General features: G+C 44.6%; 1 protein-coding gene across 6 annotated transcripts in view; it reads right to left on the bottom strand.

Annotated features, from left to right (window-relative positions):
* The window catches only part of SNX29 (sorting nexin 29), a 531581-nt gene that overhangs the window by 292953 nt on the left and 214320 nt on the right, over nt 1-24308 (bottom strand). The gene's annotated exons all lie outside the window — the stretch shown is intronic.

The raw sequence follows: 24308 nt of genomic DNA, 5'->3' as shown, positions 1-24308 counted from the left end.
TGGAGTCAGTGCAACCCCAGGAAGTATGTGCACAGTTCCACTACACAGAAGCAGAGGCTCTCCCCCATCTTCCACACTGGACTCAAACTAGAAAGGATCCAGGTCCCGAAGCTGCTGTAATCATCCTACAATCATGTGGGAAGCCTGATCTGTCTGATGATGGAACCAACATGAGCAGGGAAAGGCTGAGACAGAGAGAGACTGGGAAGTAAGGACAAACAAAGCAAGAAACAGACACAAGAGCACAGACAGATTAGGCCCTAATAATATCAAGTCCTTGACCAAGCATTGCCTAAAGCCACTATAAGTCTTTACATAAATCAATAAACTCCCTCTTAATATAAAAAAGGGATTTGTTATTTTCAGGATTCCTTGAGTCAATACCGAGTCAATCATTCTTTCCTCTTCCCCCTACCTTTTGTTTACAACAGTGACTTCTACAGAAAGACCAGGCCAAGCCCAGATGAGAATTTTAGTCAATTTTCATTAATCCTCTTAAAAGCCACCTAATACATAAATGTTACTAAACAATGCAGAAGTAACTGCTTAACTAGTGAGTGGGGGGAGATACTGGGGGCAAAGTCAGAACCTCTCTCTGCATGTTATGCTAAAATAAACTCCAAAATGTATTTAAAAGACTTAAAAATTTAAAGTAAGTCAAAGAGGTAAAAACTAGTTCTCAGGAGCTATAAGAACTTTCCAAATCAATGGACAAAACCACAAAGAAATTTCAACCAATTTTATTAGGTAAAAAAAATTTTAAATGCTACAAGTCAAAAAACATTACACAGAAAAATGGAAGAAAAACAAGTATTTGCCACAAAAATGGCCAAGAATAAGCAGCAAATACAGATCAAAAATGGAAAGCCTAAAAATCTAATAGGAAAAAAATAAAATCAAGATTGACAACAAATAGACTCTTCATAGCAACAAGCAAACTACAAATGGTTATTAACACCTGGGAAAAATCCCACCACTACAGACACTTAACACTTGTCATCAAATTAGCAGAGAGCAAAGATGCTCAACAGGCACACCCACAAAGCCAGTGTGGATGCGTTCCTGCTGGAAAGTGTGTTGGCTGCCTTTGTCAAGGGCCTCCAATGGCCTAGTGATTCCCTTTGCAGGAATCACTGACCTAGAGAAATCATAGAATCACATACGTACATGCATGTAAAGATGGTCATCACAGCAGTGGTAACAATGAAACACAACTCTTGTGCCCAGCCATAGCAAGGAGGGGGATGTGATGTGGCCACAAAGACAGAGGGGGAAGAGTGTTTAATGACATGCAAAAATGCTCATGATGTAATCCCAAGTGAAATGGGAGAATGCAAAATGATATTCATAGAATGATCCAAATTTGTTTTACATAGACACACAAAGATAAAAGGCTGCAAATAAGTACTTTGAAAATTTTAACAGTGGCTCCATCTGAATGAGGACATTGTCGTTTTTTCCTTTCTCCATCCTAGTGCCTGCTTTTATAATTCATCTCTAATAAACGTAAAGCTCTTTATAATCAGAAAATGTACATGCACACTTCAGTGGAAATATACACACACACCAAGTACCTTGGTTCAGTATGTCGACATTTGGGGGACATTTCCTAGGTACATAGCACTGAGCTAGGTGTGCTTTGGGAAACAAATGCAAGTATTCCTGTCCTCAAGGCGTTTTAGTCCAGTGAGCTACCTACAACCCAGGAAATGGTGCTAAACAATTAAAAAGTCTACTAGCCAACCAAACGCTAAATGCAGAGGCAGATGTAGGCTCCATCTGGTTACCCACATGCCCCACATTTAATGTGCCTGGTGTACTTCTTGGCATATAGCATGGCTCAATGAACATGAACTACTGCCAACATGACCTTTACAGCCAGGGCAGGGTAGCCTGCCTGGCATCCACTGCCTACCTCCTCTCTCATAGCAGAAGCCCAGTCTTATTCTGAAAAGCCATGCTCCAGGCTAAAAGACCACATCACACCTCCTTTACCTAAGACCAGCCAGTAATCTGTAAACCCAAGTTGTTAGATGGGGCCTCCAGGAAAGCTTCTTAACCAAAGGACAGACAGTAGGCCATCAGCCCTGTTCGTGCAGACATGCATTCAAATGAAGACTTTTAAAATAAATACCCACAGACTGAAACAGACTGCCTTTCTTTCTTCAATCTAGTCTTTTGGTTAAACCAACAGCACATAGTAATTGCTGGAACACAGCTGATGGACATTTATTTAATGAGATTTGTGTTGGATTGATGTGAAGAAGCTAAAGATATAAAATCAAAACCTACAGTACTGGGAAATATATATGTAAAGCAGTTCTGGGTTATCTATGCAACCAGAGGTAGCATATATTAAAAAGAGGAATCAAGTTTTAAGTCACACATATCCTCTCTCAACTTACCCCCCAGAGCAGAAACAAGTCCTACAGTAATAGAAAACTGTACTTTTCCAATAACCCCTAAATTGTTATTTATTTTCAAATCCTTCCCTGCTTCTCTTCAGTTCCCTAAGGCCTCTATGCACTGCCAAAAAGAACTGTGATTATAAATCAGAATTTATACTCCGAACATATACGTATACACCCAGATCAAATTTACAACTTAGGTCTTAATCCACCTTTTATTGTGTTTACATTTTTCTGTTCCAAACACTGATTAATTTTCCTTTCAATAAGAGAAGCATGGAGTGCAAATCTGATTTACCCAGAGGTTTTTCCATTTCTTTCCCCTGTGTTATTTTGAGGCTTGCCACTCAATCAGAAAGTAAGAAAACCCTGAAGACTATCCCAACATTGAGCAGGTGAAAATACACCAACAGAGGAGAGGAACTTGGGAGAATGAAAAGGCAGAAATAGTGATTTCCATAATAAAGCTCCCAACGCTGGCAATGGTGCACAGGGAAATATTTGACTGTACTGCTCCCATCCGACATGCCTAAGATGTCCCAATGTGCAAGTGCTTCACTGCGGCTTCCTAATCAAACTCCAAATGAAGTACTGTAGGCCTAGGGGACAGGATTGTACATGGCATGCTGCAAACCTGAGCACTGTGCCAGCTGGTTCCGCAGCAGCTCCTGCCAACCCAGGGTATAGGCATGACAAGGGGTTTAACAGTTTGTGGCTACGTTCCCCCCCAAACTTATTAAACACTAGAGACAAAGAAAGGGAGAGAGGTCTGCTTCTGATCACCTGCCAAGACCGTAGGATGGGGTCAACTGGAAGAAAAAGCAAAGAAGAGAGGAGAGAAAGAGAGAGACTGGAGGAAAATAAAGACACCAAACCAGAGGGACTTAAAGAGAGTGGAAGACAAGCTAAGGGAAGAAAGAGGGGAGAAATGAGAGACAGAGACATCCATCCACACACTCATACAGAGAGAGAGGAGAAAAGAAAAACACAACCTGAGGAAGAGAGAAGGGAGACACACAGGCCGGGCGGGTGGAGGGGGGGGACCCAGAACCAGAGTAAGCAGATCATCAAGTCACACATTCAGCAGGCTTTTTCTGGGCACCCGCTACACTGTTGAGGAGAGACACAGCTGTGCCCAAAAGAGTTTCAGTCCCAAGCGCAAGTATGTCAATATAGCACAGTGGGGAGTTCAGAGAGGAATTCAGAATAACCCCAAGACCTTTGGGCCAGAGCCAAACAATATTTAATCCTAAATAATACATCATTTTGAGGGATGAAATGGACAGAAAACACAAATCATCAAAATAAACTCAATTAGGTAGGACACCCAAAATGCATGTGCTCCAACAACAAAAATAACAACTTTAGCAAAATTAACAACAGCTGTGCTTCAGTGACACCAGCAAGAAAGTGAAAGGCCACCCAGAGAGTGGGAAAAAGTATTTGCATATCACATAATAAGGGCCTCGTGTCCAGAACATACAAATGACACACACATAATAAAAAAGGACAATCAATTCAATACAGGGAAAGGGTCGGAAGAGAGAGCTCTCTGAAGAGGATACACAAATGGCCAGGGGACCCATGAAAAATCATCAACGTCACCAGTCAGCAGGAAAATGCAAATCAAAATTATGAAAGTTATTATTTCACTTCCACGAGGACCCCTATAATAAGGGGGACAGGCGATCGATTCTGGCCAAGATGGGGAGTAACTGGAATCCTAGTTCGCTGCTAGTGGGAGGTGCCCTTTGGAAAACATCCTGGCAGTTCCTCAAAAAGTTAGTTACCATTTGACCCAGCAATGCCACTCCTAAGAACATACCCAAGCAAAATGGCATGTCCACAAAACAACTGGCACCTGAACATTCAAAGCAGCATTATTCACAACAGCCAAAGACAGCACCAGTAATCTATCCACAGAAGACTGGATAAGCAGAATGTGGTCCATGCATACAATGGAAAATTATTCAGCCCTAAAAGGAATGAAGTACTGATACATGCTACAATTTCAATTAATCTTGGAAACATGATGATGCTAAATGAAAGAAGCCAGACACCCATCACACCATTCACTTCATAGGGCATAGCCAGAACAGGCAAATCTAGAGAGGCAGACAATACAGAGAGGCAGACAATACATCAGGGATTGCTGGGGGCCGGGGAAAGGGGAAGGAGTGGCCACTTCAGGTGATCTGGTGAGGAAGACGGAACTGGAGCACAGAATTACATCAATAGCATAACTGCAATCCAGCTAAGGGTAATCACCAACCAGCCCGCATGCTGGAGAAATAATCTGTCCCCATGCCTTCTGACTGCCCAGCCCTGCACCCTTTAGGCCTATACCCAGCCCTGCACCCTTGGCCTATACCCTATGCCCTTTAGGCCTATACCCTATACCTAAAGGCCAATCAAAAAGGTGAAGTAGTTGACAGTTTTTTATTTTGGGGGGGTGGGAGGGATTCAAGCAAAGAAAATATCAGTGCTGAGGCCCTAGGAGGAAAAGAGATACCCTCCTGGAACAGACAAGCCCAGGTGGCCAGAGCACAGAGAGAAGGTGCAGAAGTGCATGGATGGGGAGAAGCGGCTGCGGTGACCACAGGCTGGCCTATGCTGAAGAGAGGCAACATCATCCTGACATGATGGTCTACTTCTATCTGCATGTGAAAAAGACCAGAACCCATGAAGTTATTTGAACGATCTGAATAGGTCATAGATGTGAAAGCACCTGATAAGCTCTAGGCACATCAGTACGAGATGGAGAACCAAGGAAGGAAACTTAAGGGCAGAGTCCCTCCAGGGGCACAGGGCTGGATCTTCATAAGGATAGTTCTCAGGGAACCATTACCATGCCCACTCTGCAGATGAGGAATATAAAGCTCAGAACTGTGACTTGCCTAAGGCATGCAGCTCAAAAAAGGGTTATTGGCTGGGGTACCTGGGTGGCTCCATCAGTTGGGCATCCAACTATTTTTTTCTAATATTCTATTTATTCCTTTGAGAGAGAGAGAGAAAACACACACACACACACACAAGTGGCAGGGAGGAGCAGAGGAAGAGGGAGAAGCAGACACCCTGCTGAGCTGGAGCCCAATGTGGGGCTCGATCCCAAGACCAGGAGATTACAACCTGAGCTGAAGGCAGATGCTTAACCAACTGAGCCACCTAGGCGACCTGAGTGTCCAACTGTTGATTTCAGTTCAGGTGGTTATCTTGAGGTCATGAGATGGAGCCCTACATTGGGCTCTGCGCTAGGTATGGAGCCTGCTTGGGATTCTGTGTCTCACTCTCCCCCCTCCCCGCTCTATCCCACCGCCCTCTCCAGTTCACACATTCATTCTCTTGCTCTCTTTAACGAAAGAAAGAAAGGAAAAGAAAGGAAAAGGAAAAGGAAAAGGAAAAGGAAAAGGAAAAGGAAAAGGAAAAGGAAGGAAGGAAGGAAGGAAGGAAGGAAGGAAGAAAGAAAGAAAGAAAGAAAGAAAGAAAGAAAGAAAGAAAAGAAAGAAGAGAAAAGAAAGAAAAGAAAAGAAAAGAAAAGAAAAGAAAAGAAAAGAAAAGAAAAGAAAAGAAAAGAAAAGAAAAGAAAAGAAAGGAGAAGGTGGTATGGCCAGGACCCACTGGGCAGTCAGCCTGATCCCAGAGCCTCTTCCCCAGCACTTCCAGGGCTCACACGGCAAGTGCTCACCAAAGGGTGTCAGGCACCTGCACTCCTCCTGCACAGGCTGCTCAAAGCCCTGCTTTGTTCCTAGGGTAATGGGTTCCACACAGTAATGGAGTATCAGAATCCTCATAGCTTAGGGAGAAGGACATCCTTGTTAACAGCCAAGTTTCCTGAAGTTTCAGCTACCCACTGTGAGGCTCATTGGGAGACTAAGAACCAGAGCTGTTCTTTCTTTTACCAAAGGAAAAGCAAGCCCAGGATTGTTTTTAAACCACATCTACTACCAAAGCAATTATACCATGGGAAAGACGGCAGGGGGGATTTCAACATGGCTTTACAGATGTTTCCCCCCCTTAATGACCATAAGGTTTCATAAGTACCTTCAAACAAAGGCTTGAAGGTTTCATTCTCAAACTATGGACTGTCAGATTGCCTACACTAGGCCAACTGCTGAACACCCAAACTGGGGACACTTGTGAAGGGGAGGAGAATTTAGAACTATGCCCAGACGTTTGAACTGGAAACCCGCTACAACAAAGCCAGCTACTATTGTGCTGTAGGCTTAAATTAACAAAAGAGGCACAGCTCGTTAAAAAAAACAGAGCCAGCGTCTTTATTGATGCCAAGCCCTCAGATAACCCTAGGAAAATTCTTATACATGCCAAAAAAATGAGCTGATAATTCGCCGAAAGGAAATTCAATTTATAAATATAGAAAAAAAGTATTCCATCTCCATAGCAACTCAGGAAATACAAATCAGATACAATCAGCTAGATTTTGTGCCTAGTGGTGTTTAAATGGTAACCATTCATTCATGCTGGAGAGTGGCCAATCAGCCCTATTTGGTGCAGACACCATCAAATGGACACAACCCTGAGCAGTAACATGGTAATCTATCACAGAAGTCAGAAAAAAACATAGCATTTCATCCCACAACAGTACTGATGGCACTACATTCTCTGAAGTAACTAGAAACATGGAAAATTGTATATACGAAAGACATTACTCGCAGCAGTTTTCAGTAAAACATTAAAAAAAAAAAAAAGGTCTAATACAACAGGAAATTGACTAAATAAACTCTGGTCTATGTCCTAAATGCAGTATGGCACAGTTGTTGCAAATTGGAGTTATCAGTCTTTTTTAGATTTTAAAAAGTCTTGAGGTGGATGATGACAGGGAAAAGCCAGGTACAAAAATGCATACACAGCATGAGTTCAACTTTTTTTTTTTTTTTTAAATGCCAGCAGGGGGAAATAATCTTTTGAAGGGAGCCCTGTTTTATTTTCTCTAGTCAACTGGCATTTGGAGCCCAAGAGTCAACTTTGTACCCTATTTAATGAACCTGGCTAAATAGTGTCCTCCTTGGACAGTTTGACCTTTAAATGACTTGTTACAAGGCACAGTAAACCCTTATTCTAAAAAACACAAACAAGACCTCACTGTTACTTCCAGCCCAAATCATCTCTAGGGGAAGGAGTAATATTAATTTTCACTTTGGGTTTGATGATGTAGCTTTCTCCAGTCTCACTCAAAGATAAGCATTTGGGGCAGTCAAGGGTTATCGCCTGCTCATTAGTCAAAAACAAATGCTGACATTTGTCCGCATGCAGCTTTTTTGAATCTATCTCAAAGGAGACTGGCATTTCCATCGTGTTGAATGGGCTCTCCCAGCATTTGGGCAAGGATGATGGGCCCATGTGCAAAGCAGTCCAGCTCCCAAAACAGGACTGTCACTCAAGAATGAGGTTTAGATGTATTATGCGATCCCGCTCCCTACCGTGTTGATGAAGCAATCTTTCTCTACGCTGCTGATGGCCCAGCAGATGGGTTACTAATGAGGAGAATGAGATTGTTTATTTGAAAAATAAAAACTATTTTTGCAACTGATAAATCACTGCTTGACTCTTTGCCCAAACAGAAAGCCAAAAACAACGGTTTCTCAAGTTTCAGAACCTGTTCCTGATCCAAAGAACAGCAGCCTCAAAGCCATCTCTCAAGGTACTTCACAAACTTGAAAAAAATGAAAGCTAACTTTCAAAGTTCTTTGGTTTTAATATGTAATTTGGACATCCTAGGACAGAGGTCTGCAAACTATGGCCCTCACACCAGATCTGGGCTCACACTATTTTTGCAAATAAAGTTTTATTGATCTACAACTATGACCACACATTTGTAGAATGTCTAGGGCTGCTTCAGTGCTACAACAGCAGGGGTGAGAAGTTTCCACAGAGGTTCACGCAGCCAACAAAGTTGAAAATATGTACTAACTGGCCCTTTACAGAAAAAGTTTGCTGAACCTTATCCTACAAAGAAGGCAGGCAATTCATGTGACTGACTTTTTGAGTCCAAAGAGATTTCGTATGACACACAACTTAGCTACCTGTCAAGATCTCAGCATGACACAGGCATGGCTACAGAAGTCAGAGGCAGCACAGTTCTTCCCTTCTGATTTGCCTCAGGGCACCACCCCATGGAGACTGTCTGTTCATCCAAGAAAAGCAAACCGCCTACTTCAAATACCACGTAGTTTGCTCTGATGGAACATCAACATCTCTGCACAACATAGAAAGTATCTTACTTGATTAGGAAAAAGGTCATGTAAGAGTCAAAAAGACACCGTTCTTCAAAGGAAATAAGGTAAAAAGGGTACAGGGGTGCCTGGGTGGCACAGTTCATTGAGCGTCCCACTCTCGGTTTGGGCTCAGGTCGTAATCTCGGGGTAGTGGGATCAAGCCCTGTTTCAGGCTCTGTGCTCAGCGTGGTGTCTACTTGAATTTCTCTCTCCCTTGCCCTCTGCCTCTGCCTGTGCCTCTCCTGCTCATGTGCTCACTCTCGAGCTCTCACTCTCTTCCTCTCAAATAAATAAATATTTTTTTAAAGGGTATGAAGAATAAGATACTTTTATTTAGGGCTGTTATGGTCTGCTGGGAGTATGTAACTTTAAAAAGAATCCTTGTATTTAAATAAAATCATGCTGGATCTGATTAGCTCAGATCCACTTGACTTCAGGAAGGTCACATCTGTTTCTCAGCTTTATCATCTGCATAATGTAGACAGTGGGCAAGACATACTCTTGGGTCCAAACCAAGACTAAAATTTTAGGACTATCCTCCCACTTCTGTAATTCATTCAAGGCTAAGCCCAAATTATATTTACTGAATATTGACTATGTGCCAGACACTGTGCTTCAGGTGTGGGGTCAATAATGCTAACAGGATTCCTGCCACCATGAAGCTTAGACTCAAGAAGAGAGACTAAAAACAAGCCAATCCACAGATAAATAAAACTACTCATGAATTTTAACAAGTGCTCTGGAGAACATGACTGGGATGCTGAGACTTAACAGTGGCAGCTGTTTGACTAGCAAAGCCAAAGAAGGCATCTCTGGGAAGGTGACAGACCCAAGACCAGCCTTAACAGACAAGGAGCAGCCAGGCGTTGAGGAGGGAGAGAGGAGCATTCTTGACACTGTAGACACAAGAAGCACTGAACACTCAGAGGACTTGCTGACAGCTCCCCGGTGTGGACCACTGAGGGTGGTTCACTTCCACAAGCAGCTCAGGCCTTGAAATGAGCCTTCTAGGGCTCTGACTGGCTATGTGGCCTCACGCAGATCAAAGAACTTTGCTCCTTAGCTTTCTCACATGGACAATGTGGACAGTCAAGGGAGACAGTGACTTCCCAATATCCCAGCCCGGCCGTGCAAAGAGTGGGGCATGCTACAAAAACAGATACGAGGGCAGAGAGGCAGTGAACAAACAGCAGGCAATGGGGGAGAAGAGACACAGGACAGGGCCAGAGGGCCTAGTCAGGCAGGGTTTTATTTTAACTGCACCAGGAAGTCACTAAGGAGTTTTAAGCAAGACAGTTTTGTATTTTTAAAAAGCCACTCTGGAAAACTGTGTGGAAGCTCCTCAAAGAGTTAAAAATAGACCTGCCCTACGACCCAGCAATTGCACTGCTGGGGATTTACCCCAAAGATACAGATGCAATGAAATGCCGGGACACCTGCACCCCGATGTTTCTAGCAGCAATGTCCACAATAGCCAAACTGTGGAAGGAGCCTCGGTGTCCATCGAAAGATGATGGATAAAGAAAATGTGGTTTATGTATACAATGGAATATTCCTCAGCCATTAGAAACGATGAATACCCACCATTTGCTTCAACGTGGATGGAACTGGAAGGTATTATGCTGAGTGAAGTAAGTCAATCGGAGAAGGACAAACATTGTATGTTCTCATTCATTTGGGGAATATAGATAATAGTGAAAGGGAATATAAGGGAAGGGAGAAGAAGTATGTGGGAAATATCAGAAAGGGAGACAGAACATAAAGACTCCTAACTCTGGGAAATGAACTAGGGGTGATGGAAGGGGAGGAGGGCGGGGGGTGGGGGTGACTGGGTGGCGGGCACTGAGGGGGGCACTTGATGGGATGAGCACTGGGTGTTATTCTGTATGCTGGCAAATTGAACACCAATAAAATATAAATTTATTATTAAAAAAAAAAACGACTCTGTGATGTGAAAAGGAGGGAAAGAGGGCAAGAGCAGAAGCAGGGGGAACAGCATGTTACTGTTGTCCTTGAGCAAGAGATCACCATGGACTGGGTGGAGGTGGCATAAAGCAGCACAGCTTGATCTCCATGCCTGCTCTGAGCAGCTGAAGTGGCTGCCGGGACCACCGTGTTGAGAAAGAACATGGAGTGTAGACAGGTTTCACCAGGAAGAAGCATCCAGTTTGATTAGTGATGCCTGCCCCAGGCATAGAGTAAGCAGTAACACCAACACTTGTCAGGGTCTGTCCTCCATTTACAGAAACAGGAGCAGTGCTTCTCCCATTCGGACATGTGGGCAGCTCACCTAGAGATCTCTAGGTGCAAGTGCAAGTGCAGATTCTGAAAGAATGAGGCTGGGGGAGGGACTGTGCATCTGCATTTCTAACATGCTCCCAGAGGATGCCAGTACTGCTGGTCCAGAGGCCTCACTCTGAATAGTAAGGATCTGGAGAATTTACCGTCTTTTGTCCCCAGAGATTTATAGAGTGAGCACTGGTTCCCAAGACTTGACACACAAAGATACTCGAGAAATGTTGGTTGAATTGAGTTGGATTTTGTGTATATGTGTGTGGGGTGTGTGTGTGACTGTGTGTGTGTGTTTCAGCCCTCAGCTGCTACAAAAAGAATTCCCAAGATAACAGGGATACCTCAGCAAAAAAAAAAAAAAAGAAAAAGAAAATAGAAAAAAGAGAAAAAAAAGATCCCCCTAGAATATGGCAAACATTGCATGTATATAGCATCCATCTTCTGTGAGGCCAATGCGTCCTGACCAAGTTAAAGATCATTTGGTTGGGGTGGGGGGGAGAAGGGCCCAAAAAAAGCAGCAATGAAAATGCAAGGCTAGAAAACTGCCTCACAGGAATGATTCTAACCACAGGGTTATTCTTGGAACTCTAAGCACCGTGAATGACTGGAAATACAGTGAGGCAAGAAAGAGGAACAGCACCGCGCCCCCTGCTGGACCGCCAGCTACACTGCATGGTGAGAGCAATGCTGGCTCCTACAGAAGCCCCAAAAGGGTAGCTTGCATCCTGTTTCTGGATCCCACCACACTCCTGGTCCATAATCCTAACTGTTATGAACCTCAGCAGAGTCCAAATTTCCCTCCCCAAAACAGATCTAAATCAGCTCAGAACCAGGGGCTGTAGCCAGACCCCGCTGCCTGCAGATGGAATCAGCTGGCCAGTTGACTTGGTGTTAAATAAATACTCCCAAAACCTAGAGTCCAAGGCATTCAGCTTCCCTGGAAACCAAAGCCCCTTTTAAAAATAAACAGAGCCCCCTACAGCTCCATGTGGTCCCAGGCAGCCCCAAGAGCTGTCTCTCATGCATCATACAGTCAACAGACTCAGATTTTCTCTATGTTTTAAACTCACAGAATTACAAAAGCCTTAATTTTTAAAGAGTTTACCTTAATAGTGCACATTCATTTTCGGAAGATCATTAAAAAATCATGAGAACATTCTCCTGTTGCGGAGAAGTGATTCATGCTTTCTACCCGTACACACCTCACTTCTGGGCCTCTGCTGGGTACAGCAGCCCAAACTCCCAGACAATATCAATCCCATTTATTCTGCACCTTTCTGAGTGGCTGCATATTAACATTAAACCCAAAATCCATAGAGCACTCTTCAGGTCTCCAGAACGCCGAACAAGACTACTTGTTAGATAACATGACAGTGAAAAGAATTAATCACTACCAGAATTATAGTAAGGGGTGACACAACCAAGAAGTCATTTGTATGCAAGGGATTTCATACCATGGATGAAGTTGCCTCTTGCCAGGATGCTGGAGGAGGAGGGCTGGACGCTGGCTAGCTTCCAAGAGTAAAACACAGGGCTCGATTGCTTCATCTGTCTAACTAGTGTTAGTTAAAAGGCAGGTGGGGCCTCTTCATTAGCGCCTGTGTATTCCTGTAGGCTTAACTAAAATGAGGACGGCAAAGTAGATGTGGGGCTAGATGCTAGGGAGTCATCGTTTTTAATAGATCAAAGAAAGCTTGCTGAGCTCAGACCTAAGAACAAGACTTGTTTAGGTTTTGCTGAGATCTGGGCAGAACCTATATCAGCTCCTCAAATCCTCAAATAACTTGAGGGAAGGAACATAAGCTTTCCATGCTGCCTCTGCTTGGCATCCAGGGCCAGGCCCTAGGTAGACCCAGACGCCTACTGCAATTTTACAATCCTCCACAACCAAGTATGAAAGATCCCTTTTAAAGATAGGCATATTAAGATTTAGGCCATCTTTATCTCTGACCACCACCAAAGGCTTTGTGAATTAGATTAACAGGTGTCTGTAAAGATTTTTCAATGAAGGAAGTGGACGATCAAGGTCTACAGATTAGCTAGAAATGTACATACGATTCTGTCCTTACTTGATTAGAGAAGAACATCCAGGAAACCCGACAGCATTCACCCATCGGGATTCTAAACTGGCCTGGTGTACAGCCCCCGATCTGAATCCCTAGTTAACGTTAACAGATCCTGCCCCTAGAATACAGTCTCTTGCCCTGGACTCTTTCATAAAGTGCCATGGAAGCATCTAGGGGGACACAGAGCTAGGATGCCATCCAGCTGGTCTGGTTGTCTGCTGGTTGGCCATATTAAAAATATATACAGATCTATCTCTTGGCTAAAGATCATTTGGGAAGTTCCAATAATCCTCCCACTTTTGCACACACAGTTTCTTCAAAATTCCTCATCCATCCTTTTTCCACGTGGACAATTCCTATTCAAACTTCAACCCTCAAAATAGCATTTTCTCCATGAACCCTTCTGGTTACACTTGGCCTTTCTTCAGGGCCAGCTGAGGGGATGTGGCCTCCCGTACTGTGACCTTCCCACTCGTCTGTCTGCCCTTCTTATCTGTCAGCTCTGAGGACAGCGAACATGGCTCATGTCCTCATCCCAGCACCTGCACCAGGCCTGGTCTGTGGCAGGCCCTCCCTACACATGTCAGAGAGCTCGATGATGTGAGGAAAGGGGCCCAGAAAGGACGGCAGCGAGGGAGGAGATAGGGAAAGGCACTACTCGCCACCTACTCCACCCACTCCAGTCTTCAAGTCTGACGCATGTGCCCTGATCACCTGCAACTCAATCGGACTGGTATTTCATGTGCTGAGGAAAAAATCTCCCCACAGCTCTCCAGTAACAACAGATTGGACAGGGATGAGAAGCCACCCAAAGCAAAGCCACTCCCCTGGGTGAGGGTGAGGAGCTCTGGCTCTGCAGTCGTCCCAGGCTTCCCTGTCAGCCACAGGACCAGAAAAAAACTGCCCGGGCCCTTTGAAAGGCCGTTTCTTCAGAAGCAAAGACATGCTGGAAAGTGCTGTGCGAGGACTTGTGCCAGACACTGGACCATGAAGGGCTTAGCCCACAGCCTGGTGAAGAGCAGGCCCTCAATAAATGGAAGCACCATGACAGCTGGGGAGGAAGAGGCCACTGCCTCACCCCAAAGCACAACCACTGTGCACAGATATCAGTGCTGTTTTCATTTCCATCAAGGGCATGCGATTCTCACTGTTAGTTTTTTGGGGTTTTTTTTAAGCACAGAAAGAAAAATAAAAATAAGAAAATAAGCAGAGCAAGGACCTGGGTGAAGAAGGGAATGGGGAGTTGTTTAATGGGTATCCCGAGATGGGATACAGGATGAAGTCAAAGAGGTAACAGAGAAAAGAGAAATCCTGAAGACACATCTCTGTGAATAAACCTAAGCCTGACTATAAATCTCTCGGGTGGGCACATCAGGTGTTTCTCCCAGTGCCTCCAGCCCCAATCAATGGAGGTTCATCAGCCTTGCTTCACCTTCCCGATTTGCTGTGTGATCTTGAGCTAGTGACTTAAGCTCTCTGTTTATTTTCCTTATTTACAGAATGAGGATGGTCATAGCATCTACCATCTAAGATATGCGGATTAAGCAAGCAGACTGTTCTTTAAACAGTGGCTAAGAGACTGAGCATTACTTAATTGTGTGTGTTTTAAGATTTTATTTATTTATTCTCAAGGGACAGAGAGAGAGAGAGAGAGAGAGAGAGGCAGAGACATAGGCAGAGGGAGAAGCAGGCTCCTCACAAGCAGCCCGATGCAGGACTCAATCCCAGGACCTCAGGATCACGACCTGAGCCAAATGCAGACATTCAACCTCTGAGCCACCCAGGCGTCCCTAAATGTGTTTAAATCCACTCTCTCTCCCTGATGTTTTGCTGAATGGTCCAATTCAAAGATGAGGAATTAAGAGTTCACCCCAACAGCTTTCCTTGTGAGTTGGACAGGGATCATACAGTGTGATGGTGCCCTGCAAACCATCCCCTCTCCCAGCGGCTCTTCCATAAAACCCTCAACAAGGGTTGGGCCCACCCACGTAAGAGGTAGAAAGGTAGCATTACCAACAGAGTCCTCAGAGAGGCAGGCTGGGCCAGGTCACGCGGGGCGCTGGGCACTGTGGTTTTAACACACACAACGGGCCACTCAGTGCTCTCCCCTTCTGGCCTTTCCCTACAAAGTTGCCATGGTCAGTTCCAAGAAGCAGGTGGGCCCCTATAAAAGCCACGCACATCCCACCGGGCCATGCTCACGACCTGAAGTAGAGGAGGTCCTGACTTCCCAGGCTCAGTCAGCCAGAGGGCCATCCTGGGATCAAGACTTGCTGCCCTGCCTGCCCATCTCTCCCCTCCCTGTTCCGCTCTCAGTCTCAGCGACAAGCTTCTCCTCAGAGCCGTCAGACTACTACAGCATGCCTTCAGAAAATGCTGAGTGGAAGGAAGGGGGGAAAAAAATTCTGCTTCATGCGATTCATATATGGGCAGGAGCTACAAACAATTCAGGACGCTAAAATTAATTTGCTCCCTCGCCGATGAGGAAAGGGTAAGCATGGAGGCAGACTGTAATAAAAACGTACTTTATGTGTACAGCACATATTTATTCCTTTTTAGAAAATTTGCAAAGCTGCCACCCCCACCCCAACCGGCTCCCATAAAATCTGACCATCCTACTCAGCTTCTATTCTTAGCTCTTGCTCATTTGCGTAATTTTAACACTGCAGAATATAGCTAGCCTAAGAATATTTTTTTATAATTACACCCATCACAGGACCTGTCAGTATCTAATGAAGGATAATTTCAGCTATTATAAGAAGCTTAAAAGATCATTTTCATGAATAATTCGTAATATGAATCATTAAATTCAAACAATGTCAGAAATTTCAAAAAAAAAAAAAAAAAGAAAAGAAAAATATTTTAGGTGTCTAAAAGTAACCAGCCCTCTAAAGGCAGAATCATTTCTGTCATGCACAGAAACAACACAACACATGGGGCAGATCTTCGTCTGAGGGGAGGAAACAGGCAAATGTCACTTCCTACTTCTAAGTTTTCACCAGCCACCACCCCCCAACCTGAGGATAAAATCAACACCTTCTCAGCAAGCCACATGGGTGTTCCTTACTCTAACCCCTGTTTATCTCTTACCTCTTCCTCCCTCCAGGAAAGAACACCTGTCTGAACCTGAAACAACCCTACACTGGAAGCAGAACCAAGGGGCAGAGAGACACATGCCCCTGGTAAACTGTTTGCATACCTGGGTCCAGCCATACCTGCACCCCAGGCCTACTTCTATGTGATAATACACTTTCTTGCTGGCTTCAGTTGGTTTCTATTGTTTGCCAAAGGCTCTAGCCTAATAATATCAGGCTAGAGGCCTCCACAGACCCTGAGGGAAAAACAGAATCATGGGGCTCAAGGCCAGTCCTGGTCAAACTCAGAGTACTGGGCAGGCAGCACAGAGGGAGCTGAGGTGGGGGATGGGGTGGGGGTAGAACCAGCAGGTGGTAAATCTATGTGTGTGAATGCTGGGGTCAGAGGGTGCTCGGGATCTATGTAGGAAGGACTGGGTGAAATCCAAGAAAGGAGGTGGCCTGATTCACAGGTAATGACAGCAAACACATGGCAGCAAAGCCCTGAAGTCCACTCTCTTCAGGGAACCATCAACATCAAAGGACAATTCCCATTTCCAAAGGAAACTTGTATGTGCCTGCCTTGAAACTAAAGACGTTATGCACTAAAGTATGTAGGGGTTTTCAGTAAGATAAATGATGTTTATGCCTTAAATAAGGGAAGGAGGGAGGAATGGCCTTAATACAGAAAACACTGAACATATTAACTCAATTTCTAGATTCTGGAGTATTACCCTCTTCTGTAAAATAATGTTTCTCAAACTACAGATTGCATCCCCTCAGTGGGGTGGGGAAGGTAACTCAGTGAGTCACAACTATTTATTAAGATGGAATAGAACAGGATATAAAACATAAGAAAGGTTTGCACATAGTAAAGGTAAGTACTACTCTAGGAAGGTAATGTCTCAATTCCTTAATACACGAATGTGTGAGCCTTTAAGCATCTCTCTTATCGTGTGCTGTAGTCAAAAAGGACTGAAAAACCACTTTTGTTATTGGTTTTAACCAAAAGGCAACTGACAAGCATAGAACTCATGCTTATACTGAGTGACTGTACTTCTATAAATCTTTCCCATCAACATGAAGCCCCTGGATTATAAGGACACCTATGTGGAGTTCATTTCAACACTGTTTATGGTGGCAAAAATCTGGAAATAAGCTAAATGCTACCTATAGGAAAATGATCTTCAAAATTCTACCACAGCTGGGGCATCTGGGTGGCAGAGTCTGTTGAGCATCTGACTCTTGGTGTCAGCTCAGGTCATGATCTCAGGGTCCTGGCATCAAGCCCTGCATTCGGCTCCATGCTCAGGGTGGAGCCTGCTTCAGAGACTCTCTCTCTCTCTCTCTCTCCTCCTCCTCCCAGCTCGTGTGCTCTCTCAAATCTTTAAAAAAATAAAAATTACAGCTGCATGATGGACGCTAATAAAAAAGATTAAGAAGACTAATCTAGATCTGCATCTATTGATCTGGAGCAAGATTTGTAACTGTTGAGTGATATACTATTATCTGAGAAAGGCTAAATATTTCAAGGGTCAGCAATTTTTTCTTTAGAAGGCCAGATAGTTATAGTTCTGTTGCACTACCAATGTTCTGTTGTACTGAGAAAGCATACACAGACAATACTCAAATACTGGGTGTGGCTGTGTTTCAATAAAACTTTATTTACACAAACATATATAGCAGGCTCACAGACCATGGTTTGCCAACTACTGATGGAGACTGTAATCCCACTCCTGCCAGGTGGGGGGATACACGTTTGTCAAGATCTATGGTAAGGTGATACATATCAACATTAATTCCGGTTGTCTAAAACGGGTAGCATTAGGTGAGATTAACTTTTTCATACATCTGTATATTGTTGAGTCTGTTACAAAAAGTATATATAACTCAATGTTAAGATTTCAACAAAATATTCAATTATTAAAAAACAAGGTATGAAAATACAAGCTGTGTAGTGACTGACTTCACTAAAAATCAATTCTCTAATACATTTAACCCTTTTTTATTATTGCAAATAACAGAAAGTACCTTCTATAATTCCTATTTAATTGGATGCCAAGTGTCATACAAAGAACTCTCCAGCTAGAAGTTGCAAAAAAAAAAAAAAAAAAGTGGGAAGAGTAATACCAAGTCATGAGAAGCCAAGCAGATTAATTTTATCCTCTCTCAATGAGACACAAAATGATATTGAAGGAGTTTAAAACTTAAGTTTGTGAAACTGCTCATTGTACCAGGTAGTTACTATCCTCATCTTACAGATGGAGTGGCTGAGCACATGCCCTCCCAAAATGACACCAGCTGAGCATGAGGTCAGGATTCATACATGGGTCTCAATTCTAGTTTAGTACAATTTTCATGGCACTGACAACAGCTGATCAACAGGCCATTTGTCCATGGTAAATGCAATCTTGCATGCTAAAGGACACCCTAGATTCACAGTAGAAGCAAGCACAGGATGCAAAGAAATTGACAACTTACTGCTTAAACAGAAAGAGAAGGTCTATTGTTTCTTGTTTCACTCAAATGGGGACAGTTTCAAAAGGATTCAGCAGAAATCATGTTTCACATTTTACGCCACTGAAACTGCCCCCATTACTGCTGCTGCTAGCAAAGCCAGCACCACCAACTCCCTTGTGCAAACACAGAGTAGCTGCTGGTTCAGAAGTGTGGCAGAAATGGCTCCCGTACCCTAATACCCCTTCTTTCTTTTTTAGCAAGAAAAACACCTTTTGGGCCTGGCACCTGACCATCAGGACAGAAAACCAAGACTATTATTTCCAAGCATCCCCAGCAGCTCAGTGTGGCCCCATGAATGTGTCATGGGCAAACTGCAGAAGAAAAGGTTCCTGAACTTGAAGACTTAGGAAAAGAAACTTCCCAAAATGAAACCCAATGACAGAAAAATAAAGGGCAGGTAATCTGCCCAAGGTCATGTTGCTAGAAAAGGGCAAAGCTAGGGCTTTCTGGGCCAAATCCATGACCTCACCCTCACTTTCCAGGCCAGCCTGCTGTCATGAATGCTGCCCCACTCTACTCTGGAAAAGAGGTGAAAAAGGAGGAACAAGAGCAAGTAGCACCCAGCCTGCATCCCACCAAACCGTGTTCCCTGGCACTCGGCACACAAGTGATTGGTCGGTGACAAGACATTGGATGTAATTCACAGTCGTATTGTACTCCTGCCTGACTTTACTATTAAATTCTTTATTGTGTGTGTTTATGCCACCAGCTCTTCTCTCAGCCCATAAAGTCCATGTGTAATGTAAATGGGGTAAGAAATCACTAACCTCTTCAGGCGGGGGTGCTTCTCCTGTAAAAGGTCATTTCTACCTATAAGGATACGTTCCAGATTATCAGTGACACCTGAGCTTTGTGCTTTTCTTTTCCCCCCTTTCTGCTTATCTTTGTTTAACAAGAAAACACGAACTGCTGTTCGACCTTAAAGTTGTTGAAAAACCACTTTTAGGCAAGCTACCAGTTCAGCAGACTGCTTCTGGCCCATCGGTATATGTTTGCTTACTGTCTACTCCTCAGAAGGAAGCCAAGCCCACAGAAGCAAGGCCCCAAACTGTGCAGGCACTGTTCCTGGTTGCCCAGCAGTGGGACCCCTGCACTCTGCTAACGGCAAGATAATGAGACAAACCAGAGGCAAACCAAGGACCAGTAATTAAAGACAGCTGAGTTTGGCCTAATTGGCTCCACCAGGGGGGAAGGAGGGTGTACTTTTGGAGGGATTGGGTCCCAGGGGAAGGGAGATTACAAGTCAGAGAGAAATGAAAAAGTAATAAGGAGTGTGGCAAGGTAAGAAATTTCAGGTACAGCACATACCCAGAATTCCTACCAATCACTCTGGTTGAGGGCACCCAGGAAGCCCAACTCATGGCTCCGTGTCCAAGTCCTGTCCTGTTCCGCCCTCTGGCATGGCTGGCTGGGAGATCCTTAGGTGCTCCCTCTCTGGGAACCCACCCAGTGTACCCTCCCAGTCACCCCAGTCTGTGGGCTCCAGAGGGGTGCACACTGCAGGTCATTCACTTCTGTGTCAGGACACCCATGATCCGGTCCCACCATCTACCTGCTGTGTACCCAGGACAAAGCACCTGACCATGCTGATGACAGGAGCAACCAAATCAAATACACAGAGAATGGCAGGGGTTTTCACCAAGTTCGGCCCCAGTGTATGCCCTGACCTTTTAAAGTTTTGGTCTCCTCCACCTGTGCTGCGGGGAGGTAACAGTACTGGCCTCACAGGAGGGTTGCCTATCAAGCCGTTAGAGCAGGGCCAGTCAGACGATGCCGGATCCTCACTATTATTGTAAGGTGCTTAACTACATTCATGACTTCACTCATTCATCAACCAGCTGCCTGCCACCTACCAGGGGTCAGGCATTGGCTCCAGAAGGTGGCTGCCCAACAGTATCAAAACCAAGTCCACCCCTATTCTCAGGGAGTATGCATCCTGGCATCAATGTTTATTAGTTAGGTCACTAAAGAAAGAAAAAGAAAAACTGTAAAGTACAAAATAGGCAACAATACTACAGAGCTGGGGGCATTGACGGTGGGGCAGGGATGTCTCTGCATGGGGCTGTGTTGGGCAGCAGGGAGGTTCTAGACACTGAATAGAAGGCATTCCTCGGAGGCCTGGGGGAAGGAGTATTTCTACTGAAACGCAGAGTGAAACTGAGGCCGTTAACAGTGAAATAACCCCAGATCGAGAGAACAGCTTTATCTTTTTACAGGATGTCTATTTTTCTATTTGGTCCAAGAAAAAACATTTAGACAAGTCACGCTCATCTGAGGTACAAGGCATCATTACCCACTCAACCAAAGCACAGTGACCAGATGCCTGATGAAAGCTATAATTAGAAACTTAGAGCATCTTTCAGAACCAAAGTGGCATTTAACAAAACCAGCCACCTGTCAGCTTCCTGGAAGGAGAGGACGCGGACACCAAACAAGACACTGACTGACAAACTGCACAACAATCACAACACCAAGGCAGCCCTAAAACGGGGCAGTGGCAATGACAAATATATGTCTGCCCTGGGTCTCCGCCTCTGAGTGCTCCTGCTTTCTTTCTGGGCCTTCATTTCTCACGGAAAAATGAACAAAAATCATGAATCGATACTTGGTATTTCCAGGCAATTGCTCTTGCAATGATTTAGGAGGGGAAAGCATCCTGCAGAGGATGCAATCAGGTTGAACAAATAAAGCATTATCTTTTATGGCAGGCCCCAGAGAGACACGGGCACTTCTAGAACCAGGGACCAGACCCTCTTGCTTGCTGTGATGACCCCTGTACCTTTGATGAAGCTATTCTCAATAGTGAAGGCACAAAGGGCTGGTCTGAGGAGTGGGAGGAGCTTTGGCAGCCCCCCTCCCCCCCACAGTTTCCACCCTCCCCAAAGCCACTTGAGGACAGCCAGCTGTCTACCCAATATCAATTACCCCTTCTTTTATGCCAATTAAACAATCACATTTCCCAATCTTCCTTTCAATTAGGGAGCCGAAGAGCTGTAAGTCGAAGTCATGTTGGGGGGCCTGAAAAGCTCCTTAAAGATAGATTATTCTTAAAGCTTTAAATCCTCATAGAATTCAGGTGTGAAGTGCCTGCTCTGTCCTTCCCCACTTCCTGCTTCTACCTGCCTGAAATACAGATGTAATGGCCGGAACACCACCACCATCTGGGTACCATGAGGCAATCAAGAAGATAAAAAGCCATGCACTGAAGATGGTTGAGCAAAATCAAAAAAGCAGCCCGAATTCCTGATGATCTTTTATAAGCATCACACTAGCCCGAAACAAGGCAATTTCCAGATTCATGTTAGATAAGAGAAAAATCTTGTGGAAGTCACTGTTGTTTGAGGTTTTTTTTTTTTTTATGCACCCAAACCTAGTTTACCTGATAGACTAGCCCAAATGAACATACCAATTCAGCGAAAACAGAGTGCATGTTATGTAGATACAGCATCAAAACAACATCTCCAAACCCCTACCCAATAAAACCACCAAACCCCTCCTAAGTAAAACTTTTGGAGATGCTACATTTTCCATGTCACTCCAGCTGCATGGCTATCTGTTTTTTTCCTCCCCAACGTCCTCTCTTTATCAGGACCCACCCTTATTTTCAAGGGTATTGCCCCTTCCTGTTCTCAATCCAGTGTATTTGGTGGAGCTGCTCACACCTTACCCCCTTCTAGGTATGGGCACGTGAGGAGCCTGGCTTGGGCCATCCAAGTTCTAACCTAACCCTCCCCTTAAAGCCTCTGGAATAGCTTAAGAGGGGCATTCCACCCATGCTGAGCCACCAGCGTACATCTGGAAACACATGGATGTCATCAGTGAGGACATTCTAGATGACACTTAAAGCTTAATTCTTTTTACTGATCCAAAATAAGTCTGGAAAACTATATGTTAAATCTGAATGGTGAATACATTGAGTATTAGGTACCTTACTCCCCAGACTTTTCAAGTAAGTTCCCATTAAAAAAAAAAAAAATGTGTGTGTGTGTGTGTGTGTGTGGTGTGTGTGTGTGTCAGAGTTTGGGCCACTGTCCCAGGAATGGCTCCCTGGGTGCTGCTGTACTGAGCACTGTATAGGGGGCCAGGTACTGAGCTACCAGTTCAGAAATTTAAAGGTCAGTAAACTAGCCAATCACACAAATGTTTTACCAGGAATGCAAAGCTTTCAAGGAGATTCACTCTATGATTACCACAATTACCCACTTTCAGAAATTAGTGTACAGGTGTTCTGCTAATGTGCCTTGACCTTCTATAGCCTAGACGCCCTCCAAAATGCATCTCCAATCCAAAATACCATCAAGAGTTGCCTGGTACTTTACATATGTCATCTCCCTGAAACTTCAAATGCTTTATCAAATCAAATTATCATCTCTGCTCCTCAAATGAACACACCAAAGCTCTGAGTTAAGAACTCATTCCAAGAATATGGAACTAGTCAAAGAGCACAGAGATTCAACCCAGATCCTACCAGCTACAGAACCTGAGCCAGCCTTCACCTCCATGTACTACGGTGCCTCCCTCCCTGCACCTGCACCTCCTCCTCTCCTTTCACTGTGGAAGAAGGAGCCTTCGTGAAATGCCAGTAGCCTGCCTGGTCTCCACCACTCCCGAGAAGTGGTTTCTCCCCGAGTCTAACTGCCAGTTCTCCACGTGGCTGACGGCACACCATCAGGTTTCAGTCATCCAGGGAGAAGAGGGGAAGGGAGTGGATCTTTCCCTGGATACAGGTAAGGGGTGGATGCTACCAGCTGAGCCATCGTGCCCTGGGCAGCCCCACACAGGCAGGCAGCTCCTGATCAGCAGCTACACACCATCATTGGGGCCCAGGGCGATGCAACAGATCTTACCAGCTAGGACACTGCTGGGAGAATAGAGGTAGAGGAGCACCGGGGAAAGCACGCACTCAGCCTAGACCGGGCCAGAACCTTGGCTTGGCTCTTTCTAGACAGAGGACTGTCCGGATTCATTTCACATGTCCACGTGCCCAGGCCATGGCACCCAAGTACTTGGCCAAACACTCATCTAAATACTACTATGAAGGGTTTGTTTTTTTTTTTTTAAGAGGAGATTTTAACCAACTTTGAGTGAAGCAAATTCCTCTCCATAATGTAGGTGCACCTCATTCAATCAATGGAAGGGGAGTAGACCTTAAGCTGAAGACCTTAAGAAAAAAGGCTGAGCTCCCCAGAAGGAATCCTGCTTCCAGATAGCCTGAGACTCGTCAACTCCTCCCTGGATCTCCAGCCGGCCAGCCTACTCTGCAGATTTTTGTGTTTCCAGCCTCTACAATAGCATGAGCCAATTCCTTAAAATCAGTCAATCCAATCTAGACAGATAAAGATGGACATATAGGCAAGTACGTGTACAAAGGTGTATATATATACACACACATGTACATCTCTACACGTTTGTATACAACATATATATACACACACACACACACACACACACACACACACACATGTGCTTACATAAGTGGGTGTGTATGATCAGTTTCTCTGGAGACTCCTAATATGGTGACCTGGAGCACATCCATCTCTCAGAGCCTTGGTGCTCCACATCTATAGAATGGCAATGACAACACCACCAACCTCACAGAGACACTGTAGTTAAGAACCTGGCAAAGGGTCTAGCACCAATGGACAGGACCTTTTCTCCCCACTGTCAACCAAAGATTGCTCTAGGCAATTCCTAGAGAATCACTTATAATGATCT

The sequence above is a fragment of the Canis aureus genome, chromosome 8 (genome assembly GCF_053574225.1).
Source record: "Canis aureus isolate CA01 chromosome 8, VMU_Caureus_v.1.0, whole genome shotgun sequence".
Taxonomy (NCBI): Eukaryota; Metazoa; Chordata; class Mammalia; order Carnivora; family Canidae; genus Canis; species Canis aureus.
Note: the sequence above shows the minus strand (reverse complement) of the source record. Positions and strands in the feature narration are given on the sequence as shown.